Source organism: Jaculus jaculus, chromosome 2 (genome assembly GCF_020740685.1).
Source record: "Jaculus jaculus isolate mJacJac1 chromosome 2, mJacJac1.mat.Y.cur, whole genome shotgun sequence".
In the NCBI taxonomy this organism is placed as follows: Eukaryota; Metazoa; Chordata; class Mammalia; order Rodentia; family Dipodidae; genus Jaculus; species Jaculus jaculus.
In genome coordinates, this window is record NC_059103.1 from 71,863,552 (window position 1) to 71,872,748 (window position 9,197).

General features: G+C 41.8%; 1 protein-coding gene across 3 annotated transcripts in view; it reads right to left on the reverse strand.

Moving 5' to 3' along the window:
- Window positions 1–7,251, reverse strand: part of Sntg1 (syntrophin gamma 1) — a 922,134-nt gene extending 914,883 nt beyond the window's left edge. For 2 of the 3 annotated variants that reach the window (XM_045143330.1, XM_045143327.1), the window contains exon 1: window positions 6,061–6,842. The gene's annotated coding sequence lies outside the window, so the exon portion shown is untranslated. Of the gene's footprint in view, window positions 1–6,060; window positions 6,843–7,118 lie in introns of those variants that run through there. The other variant, XM_045143328.1, reaches the window with a different exon arrangement.
- Window positions 7,252–9,197: the final 1,946 nt, after the last annotated feature.

The following is a 9,197-nucleotide window of genomic DNA, read 5'->3' on the forward strand; positions in this document are numbered from 1 at the left end:
CAATACCCAATATCTCCTACATCCTTGGTTCTGCTTTCCATGGGAGTGTGGGGACATGAGAAGGAGAAAATGAGGAAAGCTGAGGGAGTCTTGAGTTCACCTAAACCTATGGATTTTGTATAATTTTCTATAATGGACATAGGGCTGGAGAGATGGCCTAGGGGTTAAGCACTTGCCTGTGAAGCCTAAGGACCCTAGTTCGAGGCTTGATTCCCCAGGACCCATGTTAGCCAGATGCACAAGGGGGCGCACACGTCTGGAGTTTGTTTGCAGTGGCTGGAGGCCCTAGCACGCCCATTCTCTCTCTCTCTGTCTCTCTCTGCCTCTTTCTCTGTTGCTCTCAAATAAATGAATAAAAATAAACAAAACAAATTTTAATAATGTCGATTTCCCTACAGGACCTAGAAAATTGATAACCTATAAAAGCAAGATAAAATTACTTACTCAAGATCACATAATCATGAATGGAAAAAAATATTGCAAGCAAGATTCTGTATGAACCTGACATATTTTTCAACATGTAATATTCTTTTCTCACCTACATTAATAATTTCCTTAGATACTTATTTCTTACCATGGATTATTTTGAAAATATTTAAAGAAAAGCATTAGTGTTCTTATTATTTAGTTTTATACAAATAACATGTTATTGTTAAAAATTTTGGTACAATTTCTAAATGATTCTTCTCATATACTCATTTAATGTAGTTATTAAGTGTTTGTAGAAAGAAATCAATTTTTTACATAAAAAGTATGAATATACGGTTACATATTATTAGCTAAGCATAAATGTAATTTCAATATCTCCACAAATTTTAATTTTAAAATATATTTAAATGTGTTCATCAGACTTGACTAATTAGTAAGTATTTTTTTTTTAATTTTTATTTATTTATTTGAGAGCGACAGACACAGAGAGAAAGACAGATAGAGGGGGAGAGAGAGAATGGGCGCGCCAGGGCTTCCAGCCTCTGCAAATGAACTCCAGACGCGTGCGCCCCCTTGTGCATCTGGCTAACGTGGGACCTGGGGAACCGAGCCTCGAACCGGGGTCCTTAGGCTTCACAGGCAAGCGCTTAACCGCTAAGCCATCTCTCCAGCCCTAATTAGTAAGTATTGAATGAATCATTTCACTTATATGTAAATACATTTCAGCCCTTTAACTTTGCTGACAAGTTGAAAATCAAATTAATGAAAAGCAGAGCAATCTTGTAATCCTTTCAGGGTATAGACTGTGCTGATCCAGCATTACACTGATGACCAGAGATAAAGTTCTCAGCCCCCCAAATTATTGTCAGGTCCCCTCACTCTGTCCACTCATTATTGCCATTGCCCCATCACCTTTCTAGTGAGTCACATCAACTCAGCCCTCTCAAATCAAAACTGCCTCTATATGTAGGTAATCACACAGTTACCAGTAGTCAAACCATTTAACCACAAAATATACTGGCAATAATGTACTATCAACCAATAATTTATATTTCTTAAATGTACTATTTGTACTTTTAAGTAATCTTCTAGAAACTTGTAAAGAACAAATGATAGTAAATTACATTGAAAAAAATTATGATGAGGCTGGAGAGATGGATTAGAAGTTAAGGCACTTGCCTACAAAGCCTAACAACCTGAATTTGATTTCCCATCTGGTAAAGCCAGTTGCACAAAGTGGCACATCCATCTAGAGTTCATTTGGAGCATCTGGAGGCCTTGGCACACCTATTCTCTGTGTTTGTTTCTCTTCTGCTTGCAAATAAATAAATAAATATTAAAAAGAGAAAAATGCAGTAACTTCTAAATTCTATCCACCAGAACAAATACAGTGACATATTACACAACTTGAAATTGATTGAATAGGCTTTAGGCTGAGTTTGGCTGAACTTTTAGTGTTACCCATTTATTCACAGATCAACTCCCAACACTTTGCTGTACTCCCATCCCCATGATGCTCGGCTGGAAATCAGAGCAAAATGCTTTCTGAAGATGTTTCTAAATGTTTTTAAAGTTTACATAATCTTTTGAGTTTTCTTTTTGATATCATTACTGTTAAAGGGTAATCTACTTTATAGAAAAGAAAAGTATGGACTCTTCAAAAGCCCAAATGAAACTTATTAGAATGAAGTAGAGTTATGTTTACTTAGATTAGACCAATTGGTATTAAACATGGCATCAAGGTTGAAGAGTATATATGTTTAAACCAAACCCTTCCTGCCTTGAAATACGCATGCCAATTATGGAGGTAAAAAATGACTGCAGTGGGCTAAAGAGATGGCTTAGTGGTTAAGTGCCTGCCTGTGAAGCCTAAGGACCCCAGTTCCAGGCTCAATTCCCCAGGACCCACGTTAGCCAGATGCACAAGGGGGCACACACATCTGGAGTTTGTTTGCAGTGGCTGGAAGCCCTGGTATGCCCATTCTTTCTTTCTCTATCTGCCTTTCTCTCTTTCTCTCTCTCTGTCACTCTTGAATAAATAAATAAATAAATAAATAAATAAATAAATAAATAAATAAAGGAACAAAAAATATTTTAAAAAATGACTGCAGCATTGTCAGGAATATTTAATATTCTCTGCACAGAGTTGTAAAGTATAAGAGAGATGCCTGCCATATCACAATTATCAGGGAATTTTTTCTGTGAGCAGATAAATGCTATTAGAAATTACAATAACTCATAGACCCAGTGATGAAGTCTTCAAAAGACTTCTGGAGCCACATATCTAGGCTTCTAGTAGTCCACAAAACAGATTCATTCATCTCAATAATATTCAATGATTACTAAAGCATATGTGTAAGTAAAGAGGTACTCTTTATTTGTAGGTGAAGTCGCCCCATTTTGGGGAAGAAAATTAAGCTTCAGTGACCTGAGAGACTTGTTTGATATCTTACAACCAACAATTGAACAACCCCATTCATTTTATTGTTGAGCAATACTTGTTTGCCTACATTATGTTTTATACTACAGCACACCATCTCTTCAATGCAGATCATACACAGCACATGCCACTAAGCTGAAGAAAATTACCTAGAAAATGATCCCATCCTTGTGGGCTTTGACTCACTGTACAGGTCTTTTGAGAAGAGTGTTTACTATTGAAACAATTTCTGGCCTACAATATTCTATTCTGTTTAGGAGTTTTGTTTCATTTGACTGAATTCAATGTATAAACAGATTATCTTTCTGTAACTCAGAGCTTCTAAAAGATGAAAAATGTAAATTACCAAAAGGCCTTCTTAAATTTCAGTAATAATCTTTCATATTTTATAATACATTGTGAACTTGGCTCAAACTCAAGTAAACATCTACAAAGTTAAATCAAGAGCATTCAAAATTTATGTGACCAATGGTTATTACGAATTACATAGTAATATTCAATGGATGAAAGTTTATCCAACAGGATTTAGAGTTTGTGTTTGTTTTGTTTTCAGGGTTATTTTTTTGTTTCTTTGTTTTTGAGGTAGGGTTTTGCTGTAGTCTAGGCTGACCTGGAATTCACTCTGTAGTTTCAGGCTGGCCTTGAACTCACAATAATCCTTCTGACTCTGCTTCCTGAGTCCTGGGCTTAAAGTTGTGCACCACCACAACCGGCAGACCTCATTCTGTCGCTTATGCTGGTCTGGAACTCACAGTGATACTCCTGCTTCAGCCTCGTCAGTGCTGATATTAGAGGCAAGATTCACCATACATGTTATCTACATAACAAGAAGCTCACAGTGAGTCATAAGAGACAGTTAAGAATAGTTGTCCTCACTGTAATCACTACTTTCAGCCAGTGCAAAATAAACAACCATCAGCACACCAACAAGTACTTTTCCTCCTCTCAACACTCCATTTTCGGTTAAAGGAAGAAAATCAATTGCACTGATTGCAAGGAGTGTTTAAAATCACCGCTTTGTGGTGTACATACTTTCCCATTAATGTAATCTGATTCCCCTTTACTTTTTGAGTAGCCAATATGAATAACAGTCAACAATAAGCAGCCTTACCCAACTAAACTTTTTAGGGGACAAGATACTGAATTGTTAATTACTGTGTATGACAGTACCAGGACATCATAATTTTCCCAGTGCCTCGGCACTGATCAGTTTAATATATGGGATGCAGGTCCTCCAGATAAAATTCTGATTTTTTGCAAGAACAGTAAAGTCAAAATGAAGCCTGGTTTCCAGTGTACTCCTCACTGCTTTATTTATTAACTTATTTATTAATTTGTTTATGTCCTTATTATAGTGAAAAATTAGCATTTAGGCAGTTTCTAAGTTGGTATGAAAAACTATTTCAATGTAACAACACTTTCCCAGACATAAGAACAGCAAAGGATTCCATTCATTTTCTTAAGTTTGGAATGGTGAATGAGAAATATTTATTTCAGGTGACTAAATTTCTAAAGGGATTAGGCAATAGTAATATATACTTTATCCAGTTTAGCTACACATAGAGAAAGCCTGCCCCCTCGACCACTGAGAAGGGAACTGCGGCCATGTACCCACAGGCATCATTCTACAACTCATTCCCAGATTCATTTTATGCTCTTCTGACTGAGCAAGTGCATTTATGTTAATTAATTGGCAACCAAGGTAATAGTGAAGCCACATGCTGCAACTCTCTTAAAACATGATTAAATCTTCTATGTGGTAATTTCACTTCCATATGCCTTAGATGGAAAAAAAAAAAAAAACCCTCACTCTGTAAGAAGCATACGTGGGAATACGTATGCATACAAATGATACATGCATCTTTCTGCTCCTCAGATAATCATTCCTGACCTATCTAGGGCAAAAGAGCCCCTAAGGAGCTCATTGACATAAATGCCTCTGCTCCCTTTCTGCTAAGCTAGCAGCTTCTTGGTGAGCCAGAAGTGACAGTTAAGAAAGGTTGTCCTCACTGTAATCACTACTCTCAGCCAGTGCAAAGTAAACAGCATCAGCCCACCAACAAGTATCATCATCTGAACTGCCTAAGAGGAGTCTGAGTTCAAATTGTAAAAGTGTATGTACGAGTGTATTGGGTAAAGCTATTTCATTATTAGTTATACATGGCCCGCAAAACCCAAGAGAAAACATTCAGAACTACAATGTTTCAAAGGAGCAAACTCTTTCTCCAGAGTTGCTTATGAATACACTGTAACATTTATTTACATGATTGTAAAAGTCTTTCCTTGTAAGTCACCACTCATCTATGAGGTTATTGTGCTCTTTGGAATTGATTGAGCTCTTTCTAAAATGCCAGACACAGGCTATAAATTTGTATAACTGCTTTTACCCAGAAAACAATTTTTACACAAGTAGAATATTTATCAAGGTCACTACCAAAGATTGTAATTTGAAACCTCCAAATGAATATTCTAGAAAAAAGAATTAGCAGAAAATAGAATTAATTAGCATTTGCTACTTAGCTTATGGTACTTTAAGGAATGACTACCCACTATCTATTTGGTTTCAGTGGCAAGCATAAGGATGCTTTCAAAACCTGCTCTCCGAAAAAGGTACCAGAAAGCTGCTCATGTCCTGCCTTCTGAAGGGTATGGCTTATAGAAGGCTAAGTAAAAATGTGAGGAGCTACTTATGAGAAAAAGTATCAGATGTTTATGTATATGCACAAACATGCATATATGTTTTTGCCAGTAAATGTTTTAGCAAACTATATAAAATATATCAGAAGGGGTGCTTGAACCACCTCTACTTCAACTTTTTCAGTATTGTATGCTAATAACAGAGACAGAATGACTTTTAACTGAATGCATAATATGAAGAAATACAAGTGTATTAAATGGAGATTCAAAAAGATATTAATTAATCAATAAGAGAATGTGCAGCTAAAAGTTTGCTGTAATAATGTATACCAGTTATATAGTTTTATTACTGCCACATAAGAGACTTCAGAGAAGTACAATATCACACAATTTTATCAAGAAAGAGATTTCCTAAGACAATGATTAAGAAATAGTCACTGAAAAGTAAAACAAAATCATCCTTATTTCACAAGAAAACTAATGTCTATATCATTTCCGTTAAACCTCGGGGAAAGTCCTTAGTTTCAGTTGGGTGTAATGGTATCATCACTTACCTGCTAAGTACAGCTTCCTGAACGTTGGGTTTGGGTAGATCTCCAGTGCCTCACAAAAGCTATTTCCACAGCAGTTGCAATCCACTCGGGAACATTCTTATTTCAAGAACTGTGGGCCTCTGAGTATTCCAGCCCCTGCTGCAGAGCCCATGGTTGCTCGCGCTTCTAAGAACTTAGACTTCAAGCTCCTGCCTGCATTTCTCCTGGCTCCCCAGGGCGAAATTCTTGAAGTCGCCGCCCCGAGTTCAAGCGTGGAGTGGAGCACTCCGCGGAGCCGCGAGGCAGGAGGACAGGCCGGGCACCGTTAATTTTCGTCCACCAAGGAAGGGGACCAGGGGGACAGGGTATGAGGAGGAGGCGCTGCCTTTTAGCTGCGAGGAGGAGCTGGGTGCTTGGCTGTGCTGGGCAGCGGCAAAGCACTTGTGTGCCCGGGGCTGCAGCCTCCTTGGGAGTCTCTGTCCATCCCTCCCGGGTGCTGAAGCGAGAAGACCGGCTCTGGGGCGCTCTTTCTTTCTCCCTCCGCCAGCTTCCCGGACCTCCAGCGTCCCCGGCTCCAGCCGTGCTTTATTCCTTCCTAGGAGTGAAGTGTTCCTCCAGCACAACACACGACACGCTGGGACTTGTGGCCGCGATTCTGGACAGACAGGAGTCCATGGGAAATGAGACCTTGGCTGCCTTTCCAAGAGCTTCTGCTGAGTTTTCAGTGGGCCTGAGCGAGTTTCCTGACGGTCGGAATGAAAAAGAACGCATAAACACGCGTGCTCACGACAGAGAGAGAGAGAGAGAGAGAGAGAGAGACAGAGAGAGAGAGAGAGAGAGAGAGAGAGAGAGAGAGAAAGAGAGAGAGAGAGAGACAGAGAGAGTGACACAGAGAGAGAGACAGAGGGAGAGGGAGGGAGAGAGAGAGAGGGGAGAGGGAGGAGGGCTAGAGAGACTGTGTACTGTGAAAAAATCTGGAGCTGCTATGGAAAGCTCGTGGGTCTTTAATTATATAAGATGAAAAAGGCTATTTTGGAGGAGTCTGGATCGTGCTTAGCCATTAGGGTAAACGCATTTACATTTTGAGAAACCCAGTGAGGGACAGACAAAAGACAGGTTATTGTCAGAGAATAAAGAGGGGACTCTCGGCCGCCGCTCCGATGCCTTTCCACGCGCCGCGGGGCTGCTTCCGAGGTGCCTCCGCGCGTCCTGCGGAAGCCGAGCCTGCGCGCTCCCCGCCGCGCCGCGCCCCCCACGCCCCAGCACTCCAGCGGGGCGGGGCCGCTTAGCGCACCGCTGGCAGCCGAGCGCCGACGTCAGGTGAGCTGGCCTCGGGCCGGCTTTGCTCTCGGCCATCCCCGCCGCCCGAGCCTGCGCGCGTCAGTGCCGGGGTTCCCCGCGCTCTTCCCTGCCTGGCTTCAGCGGCTTGCAGACCCCACTTCTCCGCGAGGAGCTCCAGGCAGCACCCAGGAAAGGCTGTCGCCGAGCGCTCCGCTACCCACACTTGGCAACCTGTGTGGCTGCAAGGGGAGCGAGACCCAGAGGAAATGCACGACTTGGAAACTGATGGGAAGTGCTCACAAGCACGTCCACTTGGACGCTGGTAGAGAGGTGACGCGCGCCAAGGGAACTACGGGACTTGAGCAGGGCAGGTTTCTGCACCAGGAGCAGGTCCAGGCCCTGAAAACACGTTCGCGAACACGCGCGCGTGGAGTGGAGAGCTGGCTCAGCTACTGTCTGCCTGCGGCTAGAACGGGGCCACAGACGGTCCCAGCCTCCCTCTCCAGTCTCTCGGGTCCTTCTTGCCTGAGACAAGGGGTCATGGACGCGCTTTCTCCTTGCTTCTGCCTAGGCTTGCAGTGCTTTCGGAGCTGTCCTCGAGGGCGTACAGGTCTTTGCCTCCCCAGGCTTGGCCTCGGTCCATACCTGGACAGCTTCCAAGCCACTTTGTGGAGCAGAGAGGCTTCACAGAAGAAAAACATCCCCCAGCCTATTCATTCACAGGGGCAGTCCATGCTGCAGCGCGCCTGGGACCATTTCCAGCTGCAGCAACACCTACATTTCTCTGATGGCCACCATCGCTCCCAGCCTGGGATGGCAAGGAACCGTGGTTACCTCTGGCCTGGCGGCAGACACTGTGTGGAGGGCCACTTGCAGGAAAGGGAGGAGGACAGTTATCCTCTTTCACCAACAGACCTTGTGAATAGATGCATGCCAGTCTCTGAAAACGACAACTGGTGAAACTGCTCCATCTCACGGACAGACACAGACCCAAAGAAGGTTTAGTGCGGAGGGCTAATTCCTAAAGGGCTGCTTGATTTTCTGGTTTCTTTGAAAACAAATTGTCTAGGGTTGTGGTAAACGAAGTTTCTCTGTTCCTCCCACTAATGATAACACGGATTCTTTTACACACAAACACATATGTGTCATTGGCACAAGTAAGTTTCAGAAGGTTCCCAGTCTTGATGGAGGAGGAAAACAAACCTTGATTGAGAACTACACTATAATGCCCTCACTCCCTGTCTATCAAGAGGGCTTTCCTTGAGGTATCTAACTATTTACATATTTCAGTTAATTTAGTTAATTGTTGAATTTATTTTCTCTGGACACGTAGAAACATGAATAATCACAGGAAATTAACACCACAAATGCAAGCATTTAAGGGAGACACAGAGCACAAAGATGTTGCTAATTAAAAACATATTCCCCTGATTACTTAAACCTGTGGAACAGCTTTCCCTTCTGTCTGAGCTCTGGTTAATGCTCACACACTCCTCTTCCGGACCTTACCTTCTCCCTCTCCGCAAAGGAAAAAGGAACAGTTCATTACTTTGAGCTGTCAAAAGTGACAGACCGTTAGTTTGCTATCTTCGCATGAAGACTAAAACTCCTTTTCATCTTACTCCATCAATTTTCACCACCCATTATGAGAATTAAAATGATGAAACTCTGAAGCATTCTAACATCTGATACTACAAATGAATATAAATTACCAACAAAAAAACTAGGGGACAGATATGCTGAAATAAATTGAAAACGATTTTGAGAAGTGTTGTCATTGGAACACACTTGTGAAAATTCATTTTAAATGCATTTGCTTCTTAAAAGTTGCTATTGGGCTGGAGAGATGGCTTAGTGGTTAAATGCTTGCCTGTGAA